Source organism: Cupressus sempervirens, chromosome 11, assembly GCF_028749045.1.
Source record: "Cupressus sempervirens isolate cs-2001-9-10 chromosome 11, ASM2874904v1, whole genome shotgun sequence".
NCBI classification, from domain to species: Eukaryota; Viridiplantae; Streptophyta; class Pinopsida; order Cupressales; family Cupressaceae; genus Cupressus; species Cupressus sempervirens.
Window position 1 is genome coordinate 430,346,725 of NC_143128.1, and position 26,181 is coordinate 430,372,905.

A 26,181-nucleotide genomic window follows, 5' to 3' on the forward strand; every position below is an offset into this window, starting at 1 on the left:
TTGATTCACTCTCTAGCACTTCCTATGCACTTCTTTGTTCTTTTTTTGTCTTTTTGTAAGGCTTGTTTTAACCCCTTCTAGTTTAGATGTTATTGTCTCTGTTCATTGATTAGTTGTTTTATTGTTGCTAACCTTTTTTATCATTAGTTCTTGTTCCTATGGTTCTTTCCTCAATAGGGTATCCTTATAGTTGTTCATGTTAGGAGAAGTCTTTATCACTCTAGTTGTATCTACTTATTTTCCTTTTTGTTGATTTATTAAAAACATATATTTTTTGAATTATTTCTCATGTCCATTGAAATTTCATTTTCCTCTTTTTCTTTCATCTAATTGTCCATAGTTTTACTTTTGTCTATGATCCCTGAAGAAGTTTTCATCTTATGTGACAATACAAATGATACTATGTTTGTGTTAGTTTCCTTCAATTCTTTTTCTACCTCTTGTGTTATTCTTAGATTGAGAATAATTTTTTAATATCTAATTACTTATGATAGTTTTTCTCTTTGTGACATAACATTAACTGATCACATATGTCATTATAAGTTAAAATAATTTCCTTGATTAGGTGATCGTAGGTTTTTAATTTTTCTTGAATACCTTTAATATATCCTTGTTATTGTTGAAATGTTGTACACTTGTCCTTCTTACTATCCTTATCCATTTGATCACTAATTCCTTGCATTAGTGCTATTGCATTTTTCTTATTTTTCAAGATCTTGGAAGATGATTTGTGCAAACTCTATTTTTTCATTTCCTAATTTAGTTGTAACAATATTTCTAAGTTTCTCTTGCTCTTCTAAATCCATGCTAGTTTCTAGCCATCTATCCTTTGTATTCTGAACCAAACCCTCTTCTGATATTTCACCTTCTTCAAGTTCATTGATGTTTTCCCAGGACATGTTATCATTTTTCCCCTTTTCTTTTTTACCCTGATTTTTTAGTTTTGTTTGTTCTTCAATGGTAGTTAGCTTCATATATAGCACATAACTTAGGTCATCCCCTTTTAGTTATCCTTTTAACTTTTCTTTAATGTGAAGCTGATTTTTCTTGCTAATTTACATCTACTGAGGTGACTACTCTGTATGTGCATATCTTCCTCTATTTCACTACCTTTTGGGAAGTGAAATTATTGTGGCTATTTGATAATATTTGAGCTAACTATTCCCTAGGTGATAAAAGAAATTCTTATATAAGTTTGACTTCCTATGAGCATAGTGGTAATTGTTGCTAGAAATTGAGTCATATTAAGCTAGACTATGGATGCGGTTGTAATACCATGTTACTGGTAGAGAGTATATAGATATGTTTGTAATGATTTTGATAGGTATCAATGTTAATCTTATTATGGTTCTGACAAAGTAGTGACAAAACACTTAGTCATTATCTAGCATAGTTGGTTGGTCATCGCTATGACCGAGCCACTACTTAGGCCGAGTGCATAGACTATGCCAAGCATAAGTGTCTAGACAATAAATGCTAAGTGATATGATAGTTAGTGCCGAGCACTAGTAGGTGCTAGGAAAATAATGTGTGCCGAGTGATGTAGGTGTCGAGAAAATATATGGGCCAAGCCATTCAAAAGATGAGTTATAATAGATAGAGCACAATTAAGGCCAAGCATCAGAAGCCTATTAATGTTGAGTTACCAGTCAATGACATAGATGTTTGTAATGACACAAAATTCTATGTAAACCATTTTTGGCCGACATGAATATTAATTTTTGTTATGAAGAGATAAGGATCAACTAATTTCACATATCCTTATGCAACACATGCAACCAATCAAAAAAAGGGAAGCATTAGGTGGCAATAGTAATCAACCAGGGCCATTGGTTATGACCTAAACTATTCTCTAGATGCCTATTTAAAGAGTAAACTCTAAGAGGGAGTTATCATGATGTAAAGGGAAGTATCACATGCGAAGGTGAGAAAGCATTCATGATGGAGAAGATGTTTTAGCATTGGAGAACTAGTTGATCAGAACAAATTAGTTGTGAAGACAAGAAGTGAGAGGCTAGAGAGGATATATTAGATTAGGAGGATCAAGATACATATAGTAAAGAGGAGATCTATTATCTAGCAGTAAGTGCCAAGCAAAGGATCAGGTACTGAATCATTTTGACAGGTGATACAGGCAAAATCTCTTAACAAAGTAGTCCTAATAGAGTGCTTACTTAGTTGTTGTAGTGCCTGCCCCTAGTTCGCATTTTGCTATCATTGCTTAACCCTTTTTAGGCCAATTTTATGTTTGATGATTATTCAACATTTTCAGTTTTCTATGATGATTAGTTAGATGGATTATTATGCATTTTCTTATGGATACTTACCCCATACTTGTATGTGTATGGTGTGCATATTTGTTTTCTTTATGTATGGTGTTTCTGATGTGGTTAAGGAAGGGAGTCGTAGTCACCTGCTAGTCGGGATCTACACGATGCACTACTTCTTGCCATTGCCTGTTTAGCTTAGTATATATTGTGCCTGTACATGTGCAAATTTTATGCAGGTTGCAGGAACCGGGTATCGACTTTCCTGAATTGCCAGGATGAGTGTACCCTATCGCATTATGTCATGGTAAGAGAGGGGAGATAAATTCTTAAGTCCAAATCCCAACCCTCTAAGCCATTTGTCCTAATTGATAATTAGGACAGTATCCAAGTTGAGTACCCTCCGAATGCGTCGAATGACATTAATTCATGATTATAACCCTTTTTTTGATTTAGTATGTGTTTTTCTATGATGGGTTTTCATATGTTGTTTTATGAGTCCTTGGTGTATTTTCTATTAATTAAGTCTAATTAAAAAGATTAATTAATGATTAATTTAATGGAAAATTATTATGACATTTTAATATTTAATTATATTTAATTAATTGAGAAATTAATTAAATAAAAATAATTAAAGTTGGAGATAAAAGTTAAAAGTTTAAATTTAGAACGTGATAATATTTATTTAATTTAATAATAAAATATTTAGAGTTCATTTTTAAATAAATGCTAAATATTATTATTAATTGAATTAATAAATATTCTATCAATTAAGTTTCTAAAATGAATTAAGAAGTGGAAAAGATATTAAATTTTTAAAAAGATTCTAGATTGCATGATGCGTGCATAAGTTTAAAATAAAAATAATTAATTAAAAGATAAAATAAGTGAAAATTATAATGTTATAAAGTGCACATGGGATTAAAACTAAAAGAAATTGATTTAAAATAGAAGTTGAGTGAATATTAAATAAAGTAATTTTATAATTCATAAATGTGCATAAAACTCCTTATCACAACTTTGGGGTTCATTTTTGGGGGACACGAATTTGGACCGTGAATTTTTGGAGACGGGAATTTTGGGGAGAGCTTTTGGAAGCAAATTTCAGAAGGAGAATTCTAGGAAAGATTTTTAGAAGAAAGTTATTGAAGAGGAGCGAGTTCTCTTACAGTTTTTGGGGATTGCGTATTAGCATCAGGTTCAGGTAGGGTCTGGTATTTTGACTCCTAAATGATTTAAGAAATTTAATATGTTCTATCTACTTTGTGATTGTAAGAACTTGTCTTCTCGAATGTGTGAATTCTTTGTTCTGGATCTTTTGCTATTCGATTTCATCTATAAATCCAGATTGGAAAACTAGTTAGAAAACCTCGTTTGTAGGTAAAAAGGGAATTTGGATTAAATCGGATTTTGGGTTGAATTAAAGTTGAATTGAGAAATTAAATTGAAAAAGGTTTGTTATTAAATCAAAATTTTGCCCAATAGATTTGACGGGTTGGACGTATTTCCCCTATTAGATTATCGTTGAATTTTTTTTTTATTTAAAAAAAAATAAAAATAAAAAAATAAAATAAATAAAAATAAAAGTTAAAATACATTAAATCCTTGTTAGGAGAGAATTGTTTTAAAACATATATTATAATTCTTAAATGAATTATTTTAAAGCATATTTGATAACCCTTAAGTGAATTATTTTTTTAAAATTTTAAATAAAAATAAAATAATACGTTTTTATTATAAAATAAATAAAATAAAAATTATAATATAAAATTGGGTTGGGCGGGGCCACCAACCCCCACCCCCCACTTACCTTTTTAATTGACAGAGCGCTGCTCACAAATTCGTAGAGCGTAGTACCTGTATGATGTGGTCGCATGACTATATTAATAAGCCGGCGACCTGTGATTTTATTAAATCGCATATGATTGGTGAAAAATGTTAAGTTTCGATATATTAAATGAAGTTTATTTTAATATTAATTATTAATATATTTAATAAAAGTTTTAGTTAATGATTAATAAAAGTTTTAATTGAATATTAATTTAGCTATTATAAATTTAATTAATAGTTATTGACCATATTTATATTAAGATTGTAATATTATTGATAATTAGTATTTTATTAATAATATTTATTTTACTTCTTTATTATGTAATAATAGTTATAAGTTTTATTATTATATAGAACATTTAAATATAGTTAATTTTTAGTTAATAAAATTATGGATAATTTTATTAATTATTAATAACCAATAATTGTTGAGAGATTAATATAAGTATTTAGTTGGATAATCATTAAATAATTTAATTAAAAATTTGTTAATTAAAGTAATGTAATGATGAATATAGTTAAATTAAAATTGTAAGTTATCTTAATATTATTTTAATAATATTGTTTAGATTGAATCTACTTATTTATTTTGATAAGTAACTTGCATTTAGATCATTTTAGAAAATTGATTTAAAGTCAAAAAAATATAATTCTAGTTTCATTTGAACAAGTAAATGGGTCAACTTGTGGGGTAATCTAGAAATCTTTTGAACTAGAATCATACTTTGAAACTAAAACTGAAACGTTACATTAACTCAATAGTATATTATCAATCAAACCCAAACTATGAAACTATATTGTTCTATTTGTATTGACTATGCTTTGGGGGTCTTGGGATTGTTTAGATGTTGACCAGTTTAGGTTGTTACCAGAGGCTCGGGGGATTATGTGATTGAGATGATATGTTGTTTTGGTCTCAATCTTTCTATATCCAACCACAGTGATGTGTTGATATGCTCTATGACATGTTTGTACTACTGAATGATATTGCTTTCCAGTCTCTTTGTGTGAAGCAGAGGTGTATGTTTATGTGATACCTGACTTAACCATTTTTGAGTCATCGATCAGTTATATTTGATAACTGTTTTTGAATCTCGATCAGTTATACTTGGATTGCCTTCTAGTTGCTTTGAGAGGACTGAAGTGTTTGTTTAGATCTTGATGATGTCATATTGCGACATGTTTTGACTTGACCATTTTGGAGTCTTCGATTAGTATTGTGATTTACTATTGGGATACTTTCTGGTTGCTCGTTGGAGAACCAATGGATATTGTGATTTATCATTGATGCCTTTAGTTGCTGATAGAGAACTGTTGTGATCATATGATTATTATTTGATGCTTATCAGTTGCTCATGAAGAACTGATGTAATTATTGTGGCTTATCTTTTATGATATTTTTCAGTCGCTTGTATAGGACTAAGGTGATTTTATTATGATTCTTTGATTTGTGATTTCATGAGCCTAGGGTAGGTTATCTATGTGTAGAGTCGGAAAGTGGCTTGCAATGGGGGTCGGGGCCCTAAGAGGTTTCCTAGAGAAACCCATTGTAAGTTGTTTTAATAAGTGAAAACATTTACACTAAATGAGAGAAAATGAACCTAACAAGATAATTGTATGTTTTCTCCCATGCCTTGAGTGCTAGTACAGACTAGGATGGGGTAGAGAGAATGCTTGGTTACGACCTTGCATTTCGTAGTATGCCTCGTCATTATGAGAGGATACTAGTGGCCGCAGGGATCACTAGGGACTCAGGATTCCTAAGGGATTGCTCGGGTAACTTCTACGTGACTTTTGCGATGACACTTTCCTGCTTGCATAGTAGGTTTCCTACGTGTCTTTGTGGTGCCTCTAGGTCTAGATGTTGATCTATGTGTTGAAACCTTTGAGTTAGTATACTTCTAAGATTTCCTAGACTTAGAGAGTATTTGTGATTATGTGATTTGATATCCTATTTGGGACTTGAGACTATTTCTTCAGCACGATGGGAGTGGACCATTTAGGTTCCACGTGGTCGGGTGGTAATGCTTTTTCACTCTTACCATTGGGATCCATTCGTAGTCACCATGGCTGGAGCTTCTTGGTATGCTTGTTTATCATATTTAGATGATGTTGTTTACTTATGCTTTATTCTAGTATGTTAGATTTCTTTATGCATATGTTGTAGCATGTTTAGGTCTGACATCCCTATTATGATAGCACCGATGATCTCTTCGATGGCTTGGGATGTTATGCATGGGGGATGGCTAGGGCCCACAATGTTCTAATGATGCTATTGATGGTTGGGAGGAACCATACACTTAGATTAGTTGTGTTTTATGATAGATGGATAGTTGTATTTCATGTTGGATGCTTATATCTTTTATGATGGATGGATGGATGCGACATGTATGGTATATGGTTTCATTTATTTTACTATACTTTGTATCATGGATTCTTGGAGGATGATGTACCTTTATTTCTACTTATGTATATTCTTTTAGCCTTTCATACCCTGTGACATGTACAGTGGATGATTGAGCATTCAGAATTAATTTGCCAAGAGGCATTTAGAACAAATGTATATTAAATGGATATTGGACTTTCTTATTATTCTTTCATGTGGATGTGGTAGTTGTTAGACTTAGAATTAATTAAATTTAAATGTGACTCAACGTCTTGGTATACTTAAGGAATGTAACCTGTTAGGTATGTTTGTTGATGATTACATGTTACTGCTTCTGCTACTATGTGTTTGAGTGTACATTATACTTTCTTGTTTAAAAAAAAAAAATATTTGGCAAACTTAGTAAAACTTTAGGCTAATTCTTTTGGATCCCTTGGTGGGGCGTTACAGTTGTGAGTTTAAATCTTTTAGTCAAGGTAAGACCTAACAGTCTTGTAAGCCTTTAACAGGGTAGACCTTTCATAGGGTAGATCATATTTTATGATTAAAAATTTGTAGCCATAATTGGCCACACTTTATTGCTATAGTAGTGAAGAGTTGTGGGTGTCATCCCCACCCCAATTTTACCTTCTCATTGGAGGGTTTTTGGGTAACCAAAATCTTTTTTGTTTTGTGTTTACATTATGTTATGGATGTGATGCATGCTTATATATTTCAGTGTACATGTTAAGTTATGAGATGGATGAATGATGAAATCTTTAGTGGTAAAATTTTTAAGTGTTGATTCACCCCTCTCACTCCCTATCAGAACTTACTTTCCTATTTATATTTCCAACAATTAGTATTAGAGCTTTGTTATCTAGAAAGTAAAGTTTGACAACTTTGGAGGTAAGATATTGAAGATGAAAGTCTACAAATTGGGAAAGACTATTAAGCACCAGAAGATTGAAATATAGCTTACCCTACATCAACTTAAGGAGACAAGAGATGAACTGCAACATTTATTGAAGCAGAGAAAAGAATTGAGCATTCAAAAAAATGACACTTGGTATCAAGAAGAAGACACTACTAGATTATTTGAGGACAAGAACTTAGAAGAATTCGATGCAACAATTGCATATTTGATAGAAAAGAATGGAGCCTTGAATGAAGAAGTCAAGAATCTAATAATAGAATAAGAAACTAAATCAATATTATTGTGTGAGAATTGAATTGAAAAAGAAAGCTGAAGAAGATAGAGTCATGATTGAAGAAGATAAAAGACTACTGGAAAATAGACTTGAGGAGAAGTCATCAGATGTGCAAAGATTGCCAAGCATTGAATATGATCTAATGAATCAACTGATGCTTGCAAATCAAGAATTGGATAGGAAAGATATTGAGAATACAACTTTGGAATCATGAAATAAGCTATTGCAAAATGAACTAAAGAAAGAAAAGGAAAAGCTCAACAATCCTAGTGAAGCCATAAAGTACTGTGAAAAACTGATGAAGCACCAATGTCAAAAAATGACACTGTTGGATTGGGATATTCTACTACTAAGAAAGGAGAATCATCTTGAAGTGGTGAGAAAAGGAAAAATAATGGAAAGAACAAAAAACCTACTTGTCATAATTGTGTAAAATTGGGTCACATAGTAAATGTCTGCAGGAGCAACACTGGAAATCAAAATCTAAGTAGAAATTCAAGAGACATTGCCATAACTACAAGAAGTAAGGACATCAGGCACATGAATGTAGGACTAAGACCATCAAAACTTATAGATTTTAGGGATACTATTACAACTGTAAGAAGCATGGACATAAGGCATATGAATGCAGATCCAAACTTAAGTGGACATCAAACAAGCAGACAAATGTACATCATAATGCAAATTCTTACAATTGGGATTATAACACAAGGTATAGTTGTCACTATTGCTAGGAATATGGTCATATCTCTAAAAATTACATTAGGACACACTTCAGAGGTAATTACTATTGGAAATAATCAAGACTAGCTAGGTTACCGAGAGGGGAGGGGTGAATTAGTAACCTCAAAACTTTTAACAAATTCAACACTTAACAACATAATCCATTCACCATTAATTGATCTAATCTACTGCATGCATGAGAAACTAAAAGATAAACATTCATGGCACATGAACACAATATTTGGTGACCCAGAAACCTTCCAAATAGAAAGTAAAACTGGGGTGGGGATGATACCCACAAAAATTTAGTACTACAGTATAAAGTTGGCCTTTTAAGGCTTACAATGATCACTTATGATGATTTTCCCTATTAGGAGCAATTAGGACTGCTAGGTCCACCTTGTAAGAGGTTTAACAAACATACAATGCAGTATGCACTTTGTTAAGAGATTTAAAGAAAATACTATTAAGTCTACCCTGTTAAAGGATTTGAATTTGATTCACCTATTAGGATGAAACATTAGATCTGACTTACAACTTAATTGCTGATTAGATCCTTGAAATGTTGATCACCTCTTTGTGATAGATATAACTTGACTGTTCCTTATAGACCTTGCTGAATACTTGCTCTGTTGTTGATTCACATTCACTCTTCTCAAAACATTATCTCGTCATGCTTAGGAATGATACAATACATTACATATATACCATCCCAATTCTCATAATTACAAGGTCGGCCAAAACACAAGTTAACACCAATATTACTGAGTCAACCCAAATGTAGAAACTCGGGTTCTAAAAGTTGACTTGGTGGCCTTTTGATATTCAGTGTCCACTGTATTACTCGATATCCTCATGCATTTGGTAGAAGTAGAGGCTTGGTCCATACTAATCACTCAACGTAGCTTTGAACTCAATGAACATTGGAGACTCGGTAGATATAGTGTAACTCGGTAAAAACTGAATACCATGTTTACCTTGGTTGCACTCGATAAACACTGCTCATCCCATTACTCAGTTGACATAAGCATCACATCACAGGAACTGATGACTCGGTAAATATTGTGAAGCTCGGTAACCACTAACTACTCGGTCTGAACTGCTGGACTACTAAACTCACTTGGTAACCATTGAAATGCTCAGTATGAACTATGAAACTTGGTAATCACTGGATTGCTTGGAAAACATTGGATACTGTATGATGAACTCGGTAGCCATACAAAATTGTGAATAAGTGTTGTCACTAATGACAAACGTAACTTAATGCTAACAATTCCCCCCTTTGGCATTAGTGACAAAAATACTTATTAGCCAAAATTTATGTATAGAGTCATGCTGATTTTTTTTTGATTTTTCAAAATTTGTCTTTGTGATGCATTTGCACAAATCTCCCCCATACAATGTACATATCATAACATACTGAGTATATATACAAGTATTTCTCCTTCTTTATAAGTCTCTCCCCTTTTATTCTTTACATATGTCTCTCCACAAATATTACTTTCTCCCCCTTTTTGACAGTAATGCCAAATATTTATACACAACATACTTATACAAATACACTAAAATGTGAGAGAAACTCAAAATGTACCTTGAGAATAAGAGCTAATCTCTTATCCAAGTTCTCTTGCAAAATTTTGTAGGTATGAAGTGCAACTTGAACTTCTACTGAGAGTTCAATCATATGATCTGCAATTGAAAAATTGTTATCATGGATCAATGTTTTTTAATAGGAAATGTGCTTTTGCATTATGTCCATGATTGGAAGGATCATGTTCTAGATGTCTATTAATGTAGACCAGATCCTTGCTTCCTCTCTCAACAATTCAATTTGCATGTCTGATAGAAAGCTAACCTTCATGTGATGTGCTGAGCTTGAACTAGGGTCAAGCTACAACTTTTGGGAGTTGGCCTTTAGATCCTCATCTATTTTATTCAATTTTCCTTTTATTTCCTTAGTGTACTTGGTAACATCACATAGTTTGGCAAAAAGAGATGTTACATTTGTAAAAGAATTTTCAAGATTAACCAAAATTGAGGATAACTCTACTTGATGAATAGAAATGTGCTAAGCAATGTGCTCAAGCACTTTATTGTCAAACTTTTTCTTAGCTTTTCCTATCAAATTTTCTTGACCAGTAGCATCCCCATTAAATTTATTTCCTGCTTCCTCTAACTATAACAAAGTATGTTGAGATGAATCAACATCCACACCTATAGCCTCTGTCAGGATATTCTTTGCACCTTCTATGATCCTGAATTCTCTGTCCCTTTCCTCTCTTAACTACTTCTGTCTGGCCTTCTATTCAAGAAGTTGGCTGACCAATCTCATTTGTTCTATAGTAGCATTATCAAAATCCAACTTAGGAATTTCAGTCTCTTTGTCCAAATCTATATCTTCATCAATTTATTTTCCAATAATTAGAAGTTTAAGGGGTGTCCTTGGTTCAACTTCTAATATTACTACTTGTTAGTGTAGTTTTTTATTTTTCCTATTTTGCTAGGTTTTTCCTACACTTTTAATAATCTCGCTTAGATTAATAAAGCATGTCTTATTAGGTGAATGGTTGTGAGGTGTCACCTTCCTACATGTGAGCATCTATTAGCTATCTTGGGAAGATACTTTGCTATCTTTAGTCCAATAGATGGTTGCTCCTCATTGGTTGGTGTTGCCACCTCCTCCCTCTTCCTAGCCTATATAAGCATGCTACCTAGCTTGTATTTGCATCTCTTGTTTTTGCATCCTCTTAATGCTATTTTTCTTCTAGCATTTGCATTACTCTCTTGGAGACTAACTCTATGATGCTATTTTGATTTTGTATCATTTGCATTCGTAGTTTAGATATTTATTCTTTGCACTAGTTTTCTGGGTTATTAATCTTATCAGATTCTAACATGGTATCAGAGCTTTTCTATGTGCAAGAGTAGATTTTAGTTTCCTTATTTGAGAGATTCGGGGGGGGGGGGGGTTGCTAATAAACTTTATTGTAGTTTTTTGAAAAATGAAGTATGCTCTTCTCTTGCATCTTTGGATGATCCTGAGAATCAGAAAAGTTTTGACAAAAATGATTTTTCTCTAGAGTTTCAATCTCAAATCTAACAACCAACTTGCATATTTGGAGTTTTCAATCAGTATTGTAGGTTCCAGCATGCCATTGATGGACTTAGGAAGCTGATCCAACATTTGCATGTCATATTTTGGTTGCTAGGGTCATTTCTTAATTTTTGGAGCCATTTTTTACTGTTAAAGGCGTCTGATTTACACTACAGCAACATCTTTTGTACATCAGCAAGAAAAATGCTTTTTGAGTTTTGTTCGCAGCCTTGAAAAATTATCTAGGTATCTTTTAGATTTTGCATGCAATCTATATATTTTGTAGGATCTAGTGCGGAAAGCTACAGCCGTACCCCTCTCCATTGGCAGTCGCAAATTTGAACGTAGTTTTCAAATGTCTCATTCTTGCTCATACGGACTCCAATTTTGATGATTCTTGTTATGACCTTGGCTATTTTTTTGTTCTCTATCCACTAGTGGAGTTGAATTTTGATTTTCATGCATAAAATCTTCAAAAATTTCATATTCTTGGCTATAACTATGCACAGTTCTCGTTTTGGAAACTTCGGAGGATCATAACTTTCTCATACGACCTCGTATCGAGGCGATTCTTTTTTTGAAAGTGCATGATTTGTTGAGTAGATCATAGTGGTGCTATTTGTTTTCTTGATTATTGTGCCTAAGTTTCACTTTTAGCATATGCTCTTCATGAGGGTTTGTAATGCATTGAAATCAAGACCACTAAGTATTTCTTTCTAGTGGTAGTTGTAAATGCACTAAAATAAAGTGCCAAATCATATTTCTTTTGGGGGAGGTTCTTTGATTGAGTAAAAAGGGGGGGGGGGGCATTGTCATGGCTGGGTTCTCTTCTTTTTAGTATTTCTTCTCTGCATTTCTTCATCATGGATCAAACAAATATACCCATCCTAACTCCATACAATTACTTTGAGTGGAAATCACGCATGAAAATTCACTTAAAGAAAGTTGGATTAACTAGGATAACTATGGGACTTGAAACTGAACCTGCTAAAGATGAAGATAAGCCTAAGTGGTTTAACAAATGTGATGAGGCATATGGAACATTGTGTTTGTCTGTTTCTCATGACTTGCTATTTCACATTGAGTCTTTGGATACACCAAATGAAGTATGGACAAAGCTAGAAACACTATTTGACACACAAGATTCAATGAGGGGTCATATGTTGGAAAATGAATTAATTAGTTTGAGTCCAAGCAATTTCAACACAATCCAAGATTTCTTCACCAAATTGAAATCACTAAGGCTGTAGTTAAAACAATGTGGAATTGAAAAGAAAGATGAACAACTGATTCTTAGTATTCTCTCTAAGCTAAGTTCAAAATATTCTGTGTTTGTCTCTACCTTCTATGCTACTAAGGGTGCACTTGGTACTCAATTCACCATGCCATCTTTAGATGATTTTGCTGTCAATCTCACTCGAGAATAGGACAAGCTAATCCAGATGGGCACTCTTAAGTCCTTTAAGTCACATGCCTTGGCTGCCAACCAAGGCACAAAAGAACAACAAGGACAAAGTAGTAACAACAATAGTAAGGACAAGAAACAAAAGAATAGCGAGGAGAAGAAGGATCAGATATCGATTTCTTCAAAAATAACTATTGATACACCATCTTCCAAGGGTGATAAGCCTAAGAAAAAAAGGGTCAAATGTGCCTATTGTAAAAGACCTGGTCATGATGAACATAAATGTTTGCAGAAACAACTTGATCACTTGACATACATTCTTGAGAAGAATAATATCAGTGTTCTTGAGTCTATCAAACAAAGTTCTAATGAAGGGTCTAACAAAGAAAAATAAAATAGCAAGGGGAAAGGAAAGGGCAAGGCTCTTTTTGCAGTTGCTTCCTCACCATCCACTTAGGTTCTTGATTCGGGTACTTCACGCCACATGGCTTCATCTAAGGAAGAAATTGCATCCTTGGAGCCATGTACTATGCCTTCTATGTTGATGGGTGATAACACTCCTATTGAGGTGTGCGGGAGAGGGTTTGTTGATGTGGGGGATGACACATTCCATGATGTTCCTTATGTACTCTCATTGTCAACTAATCTCCTATCGGTACACCAGATCACTCACACAGGTTTAGGCAAGCGAGTTGAGTTCACTCCTGATTCAGTAGAGATATGTGAGTTGCACAATGATTCTATAGTTGCAGTTGGGAGAGCAGATCATCAGTCACGACTTTATATGTTTTCTCACTTTGTTCCTGATCCTCCTTTGACTGTTTCACTCACTCACTCTAATGATGTGAGCAGATTATGGCATGAGCAGTTTGGCCATCTTAACTTCCACTACTTGCATCAGCTTAACTAGTAGAGCATGGTCATAGGGTTTCCTTCTACTTTGACATTGGAGTTACTTGGAATACATGATAGATCTTCTAATGAGTCAGATTCACTTAAGCAGTCTTCTACCTCCACTTCTGATGCAGAGAGTGATTTAGAGGACTCACCTCCTTCCTCTCCTAGTCATCATTTACAGGTTGATGATTCTCCTCTAGATTCTCCATCTTTTGGTCCACTTTGGGCTAGACAGACCTTGCAGTTTGCAGGTGATTGGGTTGGAGATCCATCAGACACCAAGCAGACTCATTCACAATTCCAGGATGCTCTACATATCTTCATTGCTACTGCCTCAAATCCACAGTCTTTTCATGAGGCTTCTGGTATTTCTGAGTGGGATACAACTATGCAGGAAGAGTATAGTTCCTTGATGAGGAACCATGCTTGGGATCTTGTCCCTTTTCCTAAGGCAAGAAAACTTGTTTGATGTAAGTGGATCTACCGGAAAAAATTTGCAAGCTTTGCTAGAGGTGTGGGATGCTTCATCTTTGGGGGGGCCTCTTCCTCTCACTTGGAGTCCTAATTTTCTTTGGGGAGTCTCTTTTCTCTCTCTTTTGGGGGAATTTTATGTACATTGGTACCTCATCAGGCTTGACTTGCTAGGACCCATTTCTACATCCACCTAAGCTTCGCTTATGGGGGGGTGTTAGTGTAGTTTTTTTATTTTTCCTATTTTGCTGGGTTTGTCCTACATTTTTAATAATCTCACTTAGGTTAATAAAGCATGTCTTATTAGGTGAATGGTTGTGGGGTGTCACCTTCCTACATGTGAGCATCTATTAGCTATCTTGGCAAGATACTTTGCTATCTTTAGTCCAATAGATGGTTGCTCCTCATTGGTTGGTGTTGCCACCTCCTCCCTCTTCCTAGCCTATATAAGCATGCTACCTAGCTTGTATTTGCATCTCTTGTTTTTGCATCCTCTTAATGCTATTTTGCTTCTAGAATTTGCATTACTCTTTTGGAGACTAACTCTATGATGCTATTTTGATTTTGTATCATTTGCATTCATAGTTTAGATATTTATTCTTTGCACTAGTTTTTTGGGTTATTAATCTTATCAAATTCTAACACTACTTTGGACTTTGAAACAGAAACAATGGTAGAAATGGTAGGGCTTTCTATGAAAACTTTTATAGGGCCTACTGAAGGGATATTGACTGGAGTGCTAAGAGAATCCAAAATTGATGTGCTACTCAGAATTGAAGTAATTATAGGAGTACATACAATAGGAGCATTGATAGAAGTATTTACAAATGAATCACTTATAGGAGCATGCAAAATTGAAGTAGACAAAATTGTAGAACTTGATGCTATGCATACTGCTGATGTCCCTGACTCGGGAGCTGAAGAAGAGGAGGGCTACAACTCAGTGGATGAAGTGGTAGACACTTCTATTAGTGATACCTGGAGTTGAGAGGGAGAAAATAGTGATTGAGCAGATGATGTATTTGTTGTGGTTGCAATCACACTTGTTGAAGTTGTCTCCATACCACATGATGTAGTAGTTTTTTGGTGGAGAGTGAGGAAGGGAGGCTATAAATTTTTCAGCTATCCTTACTAGATCATTCTCTTCTTCTTCTCCTTCCTTATCTTCCTCTTCAACCTCTTCCTCTTTCTCTTCTTCACCATTCTTCATTAATGCTTGATAATCCTTAGCATCAATAGTGACACAAGGTGTATTATCTTCTTCATCCTTGTCACTATCATCATCATTTATTTCCACTGGATCCTCACTAGGTTTGTGCATACGATAAACATTTTTCCACATGGATGTAGCATCCTTAACTACATGCTCAATATCTTTCACTAAAATCAAATAGGTATGAAATCTAATCATCATTTTACCTTCATTTTACTTCATTGCTTTCTTAACCTCATGATTGGTAAGATTTGGTAGCGACTGTTTCAAGGATTGCTCATATATATCTTTTGTTGTTGTTCGCATAGTTAATTCCCATCTAAGTTTTAACCTTGCTAATAATTCATTGGAAATTTGAGGGGCAATTTGATCTAGGGAATATTTCCATTTTCCCATCTTTGTCAGCACTAGCTCCTTAATCTACATCTTTTCTACATCAATTCTAGTTTCATACTTTAAAGCTTTGAAATTTGTGATACCAACACCTTCTTCTAATTGCTTCAGTATTTCTTGGAAGGTGAGTGGGGGCTTACTAAACACAATCTCACTGCCTCCTTTCTTCTTGGATCTTCTTGTAAACACAGCTGTGGAGGCCTTGGGTGGCTTGGTGATAATCACCTTGCCTTTCTTTCTTACAAGCTCTTCCTCCTTTTTTGATTCTTGTTCTTCATCCTTAGATTCTTATCATCTTCACCTTTGTCCTCGATAAGCATGAGAGGGGCACTTGCAATTTTCAGTTTAGATATCTTCCTCTTTCCTTTGTTTACCACCCGAGGGAGCTTGATCTCAAGCTCTATTCCGGCCTTTACTTCCTCATATGTTCCAAAAATGGGTACCTTTGGATCTACAGGCTCATTTACTAGGGCTTCAATTATCTCATTTGTTTCATCAATATTAACCTCATAGGGAAGAGGTTTCACCCATACTATTCTAGGCCTTACTACCTGAATGTATACTCTATCATAGTCAACCATGAAAAAAACATCATCCTTATAGTCTTCAACTAATTTTGGTGGAATTTGGAACCTGTTATTCATCTTCTCCTTAAAGGCTTCAAAATAGTTATCCATTATATTGTCAAAATTCTCACCCATTTCCGCAATAAACTCATTTATTTGGTACAAAACTAGAGTATCCTTTCTCCATGCCACTGTTCCTTTGGAGGGGAAAAACTTTTGTACATAAAAGAACAAATAGGTTAACAAAGAACCAAATTTACATGGGTTATTCTTTGAGGTCCTGATACTTTCCATGTTCTTGTTCAACTGTTTCAACACAAAGTCTACCAAATCATATTCCAAATTCTTCTTAACTACCTTGTAAGCTAGGTCCACAGCCTCACACAACACACTATTCAGCCGACTAGAGCTGTATATCTTATGCACAATGATATGAATACCAAACCTAAGTTCCACATCATATATATTGCTGATTTTCAGTCCTCTGCGGTCCCATTCGGCTAGGGTTTTCTTTTGTAGCTCATCCTAGCCTAGGGTTTTGGTAACTTCAACCTTGTTGAGCATAGGGAGACCCATGATTCTATGAATCATCTTCTTTGTTATCAAGACTAGCTATTCTAACCACAACTGATCATTATACACTCTGCTCAAAATATACCTAATCCATTTGATTTGAAAGTTTCTTGGTAGATGCAGAATGTGGGTCAAACCTTTCTCCTCTAGATTTTTATGCTTAGGTTTAAGGGTTCCATCCACACACAGTTCTCCTAGGGCACTATCCATTTCTAGGGTTCCAATTTCTTGTACAACACATTTAAAATGAGTACAAATATCATTTATAAGGAGTACCTTTTGCGGGATTTGTGATTGAGCTCCATTGGGGTCGAGTGATTCTATAATTGCTGGTACTAGTTTGAAGTTTGGAGCCTTCCATTTGACACCTCACACCAACATCTTTGATCCTCTCTTCCCCTTGTTGCTGCTGTTGGTGGATGCCACGATCACTTGGTAAGATGAGAAAAAAATTTCAAAAATTTTGCTGCAAACTCTGCTCAAGATTGCTTGGATGCTCTGAAAATTGCTCTACTCTAGATATATTGAATTCATAGTGAAAGTGAAGTTGAAATTTTTCCTTTTTTTTGAAAATTTCTCATTAATGCTTGGTACAATAAGAGCCATAATGACATAGTGCTTGACAGGCTATCATCCACTATCTGTGCAGATAACTCGGTAAAACCTTGTAACTCAGTGACCAAACAAAAATTTTTACTCTCGACCTCACTCGGTGAATACTGATGTTAAGCTTTTTGTGATCCTTCTGTATCTGAAATACTAATTTGGATCTTTCCTTTCATTCATTGGAACTGCTTAAGATATGACCTTGAGAATGCAGTTCTAGTTTTTCCTTAAGAACTTAATTGGAAATGGTGGAGTCACCCACTTCTTGAGTGACATGACTGTCATTTGAACTGGCTTGCTCAGTAGACTTGGGAATCCACTACTATCTCATCTATTTCCTGATGTTATCAACTTTAGCTTTCTTTCAATCTTCAACTCTACCTATATTCATGCAATTCTTAGCTATATGACCAAGTTTAGTGGATGTGTAACATCTTATTGTAGTATATTTTCTTCTCAAGTGATGCCTTGGACAATTTATGCCAATGTGTCCATATTCTCCATAGTAATGACATCTACACCAAGTATTGTAGTCCCAAGTAAATATTGCCTTTACAAATTGTTCAGCTAGATTGAATGGTTTAGATTTGCATTTAGATGCCTTGTGACCTTGTTTCTTGCATTTGTGACATTTGCCTTCAAATTTTGGTTTCTCCTTGCATTCATTAGCTTTATGACCATGTTGACTATAATTGTAGCATTTTCCATTGAACTTTTCCTTCCTATTGCTCCAATATTTGTTTGATGTATGACCTATCTTACCACAGTGATTGCAAGTAGGTCTTTGATTCTTTTGAGCACCTTGTTTGGAGGATTCACCTTCTTCTTTGTATCCAAGTCCTACTTTACCCTTTTGCTTATAAAGATTCTGTTCATTTTTCTAATTCAATTGATCCATGTCTACTTGGGATTTCATTATTCTTTCATTGAGTTTCTTTTCAAAATTTAGATAAGCTTTCAGTCTTTCATTGATTTGCCTTTCAGTGTTTAAATCATTCCTTAACCTTTCATTTTTAGATCTCAGACTCATGATTTTCTCATTTGCATTGGAGAGCTGATTGATAAGACTTTCTTGCTAAAGGGATTGATTTTGAGTTTCATTGTTCCTTGTCTCCAAGTCTTCATTTGCCTTATTTCTCTATTCCAAAATTTCACACAATCTTATTGATTGAATTTCTTGTTCTCTTTTCAATTTTCTTACCTGTTCTTGCAGGGAGCCATTCTTTTCTAGGAGTTCTTTGATTGCCTCATTTGCTTCATCTGAACTGCTTGAAGGGAAAAAGTCTTTAATCTTTTCTTCAACATACAGGTGGTCATTCATCTATTTTGCAAGTTATTTTCTTCTTTTTAGGGATTGGGAAAGATGCTCTTTTTCTTCCTTGAGTTGAGCTATGGCCATCTCCAGCTCTAGCTTCTCATTGTCAATAGCTTTGTCAAGTCTGAATATCTCCATTGTCCTTGATCTTTGCTCAAGTTGTCAAACTTTATCTTGAGAACCACAAAGCTCTGATACCAATTTTTAGAAATAATCAAGACTAGCTAGGTTACTAAGAGGGGAGGGGTGAATCAATAACCTCAAAACTTTTAACAAATTTAGTGCTTAACAACATATCCATTCACCATTAATTGATCTAATCTATTGCATGCATGAGAAACTAAAAGATAAACATTCATGGCACATGAACACAATATTTGGTGACCTAGAAAACTTTCAAATAGAAAGTAAAACTGGGGTGGGGATGATACCCACAAAACTTCAGTACTGCAGTATAAAGTTGGCCTGTTAAGGCTTACAATGATTGCTTCTAATGATCTACCCTATTAGGAGCAATTAGGATTGCTAGGTCCACCTTGTAAGAGGTTTTACAAACATACAATGAAGTATGCACTCTGTTAAGAGATTTAAAAAAAAGATTGTTAAGTCTACCCTATTAAAAGATTTGAATCTAATTCACCTATTAGGATGAAATAGTAGATCTGACTTACAACTTAATTGCTGATTAGATCCTTGAAATGTTGATCACCTCTTTGTGATAGATATAACTTGATTACCCCTTATAGACTTTGCCGAATACTTGCTCTGCTGTTGATTCACATTCACTCTTCTTAAAACATTATCTCATCATGCTTAGGAATGATACAATATATTACATATATACCATCCCAATTCTCATAATTACAAGGTCATCCAAAAAAAAAGTTAACACCAATATTACTGAGTCAACCCAAATGTAGAAACTCAGGTTCTAAAAGCTGATTTGGTGACCTTCTAATACTCGATGTCCACTGCATTACTTGGCATCGTCATGCATTCGGTAGAAGTAGAGGCTCACTCCATACTAATCACTCAATGTAGCTTTGAACTCAGTGAACATTGGAGACTCGGTAGATATAGTGTAACTTGGTAAAAAATGAATACCATGTTTACCTTGCTTGCACTCGGTAAACACTGCTCATCCTTGGTAACTAGTGAAATGCTCGGTATGAACTATTAAACATAGTAACCACTAGATTGCTTGGAAAACACTGGAGACTATATGATGAACTCAGTAGCCATATAGAAACTCAGGTTCTAAAAGCTGACTTGGTGACCTTCTAATACTCGATGTCCACTGCATTACTTGGCATCGTCATGCATTCGGTAGAAGTAGAGGCTCACTCCATACTAATCACTCAATGTAGCTTTGAACTCAGTGAACATTGGAGACTCGGTAGATATAGTGTAACTTGGTAAAAACTGAATAGCATGTTTACCTTGCTTGCACTCGGTAAACACTGCTTATCCCATTACTCGGTTGACATAGGCTTCACATCATAGGAACTAATGACTCAGTAAATACTGCAAAGCTCGGTAACCACTAACTGCTTGGTCTAAACTGTTGGACTGTTGAACTCACATTGGTAACCAGTGGAATGCTCGGTATGAACTATTAAACATAGTAACCACTAGATTGCTTGGAAAACACTGGAGACTATATGATGAACTCGGTAGCCATATAGAATTATGAATAAGTTTTTTCACTAATGAGAAACATAACTTAATGCCAATAATTACAACATATGGTTGAATGAGATTGTATGCTTTAGTTGTCTTAAGACTGGCCATGTAAGCATAATTTGTCCAACTCGATCAACTGCATCGAGCAATGAATTTAGCAAAGGAAAAGGAAAGGTAAATGCTAAGAAGGTTAGATGAAGAAGACATGGAAAAATTAGGAAGATTACAACACATCAAGTCTAGATGAGGTCACTTTATCTAATGGATTAGGTTTTCACATTGCCCTTAACTAGGCAATCAAAGGTATGTGTGGAGTGGACATCTCAAATGATATATTTTGCATTAGTTCCAAGAATTTAAGAAATGAAAAGGATCTATCAACATATATTAAGATGAAATGAAGTGATTAGAAGAAAGAGACAATATATCGTTATGTTATTTTCTTTGTTGTTGTCGATTATTGAAAGTATTGCAGTAAGTACTGAAGTAATGAGGTATTGTAGTGACTGCCAAGCTAGCTATGATGATTGAGCATATTGAAAAATCCTATATGACCAAGCTTACAGTTGTATATGCACTAAGAATTAATTGCAAGGTTTTGAAGGTTATATACTTGATTTTTTGAGTCATTTGCATTTCCTAGAAGATTGAATAACATGAATGATTTTGAAAGAGATTCCAGTGACTACATACCATATTTAACTGCTACATGAATGTTTTACATCAATTTGAAAGGTATTTCACTTGTGTCAAGTTATATTGTTTCACATTTTTCAAATCCTAGCAAGTGAAAATGGCAGCATTCATTAGTGAGAGTAAGAAAGGAAGGTAAAGAGGTTACCAATGTACAATTGATCAACAATGATGTTCATCGACCACCATTTTACACTATTCTTGAGATTGCATACAAATGAGATCCATCTAGAGCATTGTTGACTATCCTGCCAAAGGTTTTACTGATTCATGATGTAAGATATTTCTATACATGCAAGGTTGGAGAGGTTGGAGACCTATAGATTAGAGAGGTCTATCAGAGATTGTGTGAAAACAAAGTTTTGAAGGAAGAGTACAAAGTTGTTGAGTGAAAAGGGTTAACACATACACTAGATTTTCCCCAAGTTTTCTAATAGAATAGATTAAGATTGCATCGAGCCAAATACACAACAATTAGCTATGGTTAGAGAATGGAACTAACAGAGTATCAAAGAGGATTATTCACAAAATGATAGGGTATCCTACCCTAGATAGGATGAAAGCATTGAGGAGTGATGCCAAAGAAGTAATTGAGAAGAATACTGGAGCCATATGGAATAAGAAGGGAATGCCAATTGATACAATTGAAGACCCTATTATTGCATTCATAGTGCATGTGATAGCACACAGATTCTACTAGTTGAGCCAACTCAACAATGTGTCATGCATTATCATTGACCTAGGTTACATTCTCCTTAAGAAATATCATACATATGACCTAGTTGAGTTACAACTTCAACAATTGTCAGAAAACCTAGAAGCTATCAGAAAGGCAAAGAGTTCTTCATATAAGTTTGGTTCACTTATCATTTGCATATTCTTCTATGTACAAACCTCATTTCCCTACATTTGGTAAGGTAGTATGGAAGACCAGTTGGTCTATTACCCAATGGATAAGAGGATTTATTGAACAACTAGGAGAAAATTTTGATTCAGTAATGACTAGTTACTTTGAAGATTTCAAGAAATAAATGAAGTAGAGATCAAGAATTCTCATGTCTCTAGTGGAGCAACATTATAATGATGTTTATTTCCTAGTAGATGCCAACCATACATATGTTCAGGAAACTATTCTAAGGGTTAGATGGTTGAGACCATTACCTTATGAGATAAATGTTGATTAGGCATCAATAACCATAACTGCATTGTTGGAAGAAGAGATTGACAAGGATGCTACATCCTTTGGGAATTATGATGAAGCGAAGTCAAGGATAACCATAAACTTGCAGACTGCTAGAATTATTAGATAAAAGAACAAAATGGTGAAGAAAATCAAAGAAAAATTTGGTGAAGGTGAAGAAGAAGAAGGTCAAGGACCTCTATAGCTAACACAAGGACAAGGTGAAGATCAAGCTTCAAAGGATGAAGAGGAAGACGAGAAAGAACCTAAGAAAACTAAAAAGAAGAGGAATGCACAATAAAATATAGTGGCAAAGAATGAACAAAAAAAAGCTAGCTGCACCTTTAACAAGGTCAAGAACAAGGGTTTCCACTACACAAGCTACGAAAGCTCAATCTACAAAAGGAAAAAAGAAGACTTATACAACAAAGCCGAGTGTGCCTGCTAAGAGACTAAAGAGGAGTTTGAAATTGTAAGAAGAGTCAAATGATGAGAAGGCTGAATTTGATGACATTAGTCAATTCAAAGTGGTAAGCCACAATCCTTCATCTTATATTGATAATCTATATGAAAATGTTAAGAATAATGCATATTTATCTGAATTTACACATAATGATTTTGACGAGTTGGATAATGAAAATAAGAATAATGTTGAAGAAGCTATTTATGGTATGATGGCTCCTTTTAAGAAAACTCCATTGGAGATTGCTAACTCTATACCCAAGAAATTATATGAAAGTTTCATGTCCATAATTCAGGGCAAAAGACAACTACAATTTTTTTTTTGAAAGGTAATTCTTAAGAATCTCTCACAAGGACTATACATTGTCAACTAGGTTAGCATTGACCAAGAGTACAAAATACCTAACATTCATGTTTATGGGGTTACAACATACTTACCATTTCCTAACTGAAGTGATCCTTGCTAAGTAGAATGAAGGTTCATCTCTACTTTGTTTTAGAAATCAGGGGAGACTTTGGGTGGATACTACCCTATTAAAAGAAAAATCAAATCTTCAAGTTTTCAATGTTAGCATACACACACACACACACACACACACACACACACATACATATATACATGTATATGTATATATGTATATATATGTATATATGTATGTATATATATGTATATATACATAGGTATATATCTATACATATACATATATATGTATATATGTATATGTATATGTATATATACATATATACATATAGATATATATGTATATATATACATATACATATACATATATATAGATATACATATATATATGTATATATGTATATGTATATACATATACATATACGTATACATATACATATACATATACGTATACATATACGTATACGTATACATATACGTATACGTATATATATATATATATATACATATTGTCATGCCCAAAATACGAGGGCAAAAATACACAATTTTTATTTAAAAAATTAATAATAATAAGGTTCACAAAAGTTTAAGAGTTGAATTCGCAAGTGCCAGAATAGTTTAACTACGTACATCTTAAGTTTATAACGATGAGAAAAAATAATAATTTCTATAGTTACTTATTCGTTAATAAATTTGTATCAACTTTTGATTCCGTTATTTCATTAAGGTTACAACGATATTTTGAAATTGTTTAGAAAACAATATAACTTAAATATGACTAGGAAATAAAACAAATCAAATATCAAGATCTACTAAACTAACATTAAATTTACTAAGATTTTAAAATTCTAATACATACTAACAATATAATAAAAAGAAGAAAAAATAAACAAACAAATATATATATATATATATATATATACTTACTCAATAAACGCTTAACTATCAATTAATATTTGACTATAGAACAATTTAGTCATTTAGAGATTCATCTTAACCAAATTTAAGAACTTTAAATAAAAACTAAACTATCAAATTTAACTATCATAAGTTCTAACTAATCATAATATAAGACTAATGCTAAACTATACTAAGTAATTTATGTACACTAAAACTAACTATCAATTACATGATAACAACGAACTAAAGCAAAACATATAAATTAAAATAATTATACAACTACTTAATTAAAGAAAAACTAAAGTAAAATTATTGACATAATAAAAGAAAATTTAACTAACACTAATATCCAAACTTAATTTATAATTAAATAAACTATACTAACAAAATTTAAAACTTAATATAAAATAAAACTAACCTTAACTTAAGTAAACCAACCCAAATCTTTAAACTTAAACTAAAACTTAAAATCTAATATAACAACTTTACTAACATTTAAGTCCTAAACTACTCTAAATTTATCTACCTACCCCCCCGCTAATACCCTACTCCCTCCTACAACCCCCTTTCCCATGCCGAGTCTCTCTCTCTCCCACGTGGCCACAGGCAAAATTCGTTGGAAGGAAATTCACAAGGGACACATGGGGAATTAAAACAACCTTTGATCATTCAATTTTTTTAAAAATTTAACCAAGACCCCCACCCTCCAATCACATCAGATAGTACTCTGTCCAGCACGTGGCCCTATACTGGGTGCTAAAAAGGAAAGAAGAAAATAGAATGGAAATGATTTAAAGCTTGTTAGAAGCTATCCTATTTGATCATGGTTTTTAATGCCTGACATAAAACATGGACTTGCTTTACACCCCAAACTTGCACACAAGAACATGCTAACCAAGGACTGAGATGGACATACAAAGTCAAATTTGATTTGACTTGGGAGTTGATATGAGCTGCATGGGTTATCATTGGAAGCCATCACATTCACCTTTGTGATAAAAAAAATATAATTTTTTAAACAAAGAACTCTAACTCCCATTAATAACAAACTAACGCCTGGGTGCAGGGTAGACCAGAACTTAGGGGTAAGGGGAAAATTTATTATAGAAAGTTAATTTGGTAAGACTTATAGGATATTTGTTTTATGTATTCATATTTGTTTATTTTGTTTATTTAGATATTCAATGTAAATTTATTAATTTATTTATGTTATTCAACAAGGATATAAAGGGGGAATATTTTAAAGATTCTCTGTGACTAAAAGGAGGATTAAATTAGTTCTCCATACAAAAACCAGAGAGTTTTTGCTCTCTTGGAACCATTTTTTTTGTCTTATTTTTCTAAGGGTAAATTTTGAAATTGAATTTATTAGCCAAGAGGGGTTATATTTTTTTTTCAAAGTAAATCTATTAAGACTCGCTACAACTAGATACCAAGAATTGAATAACTACTTAAAATAACATTGCAAGATTGATTTTTGGTTTACAATAATCACAAAACTGAACCTTCATTCATAACATAACTTTCATTTTTTTTCAACATACAAGAAACTTGAAATTTTTCTTAATTGGACATCATCATTTAACCTTATTTTTGATATGCATCCATATAACCAAAAAATACCAAGAACAATCATGAGAAGCAATAATACTCAACCACTATTTTATTGGCAAACCTGATTCAAAGGCTCAGCCGAGAAAGAACCAGGAAGAAAACCCGACATTGTTTCCTACAACAAAGTTTTGAAATACAATTTACATAGGATTCCAATCCCAAAATTACAACAATCCAAATAAATTTCCTTCATGACCCTTATCAAGGGTTCCATATCATTTTTTTTGCAACACATTGCTAAGATTGTGGAAGGAACAGAATTTGATTAGGTGTCAAACAAGCATGACCAAGAGACAAAA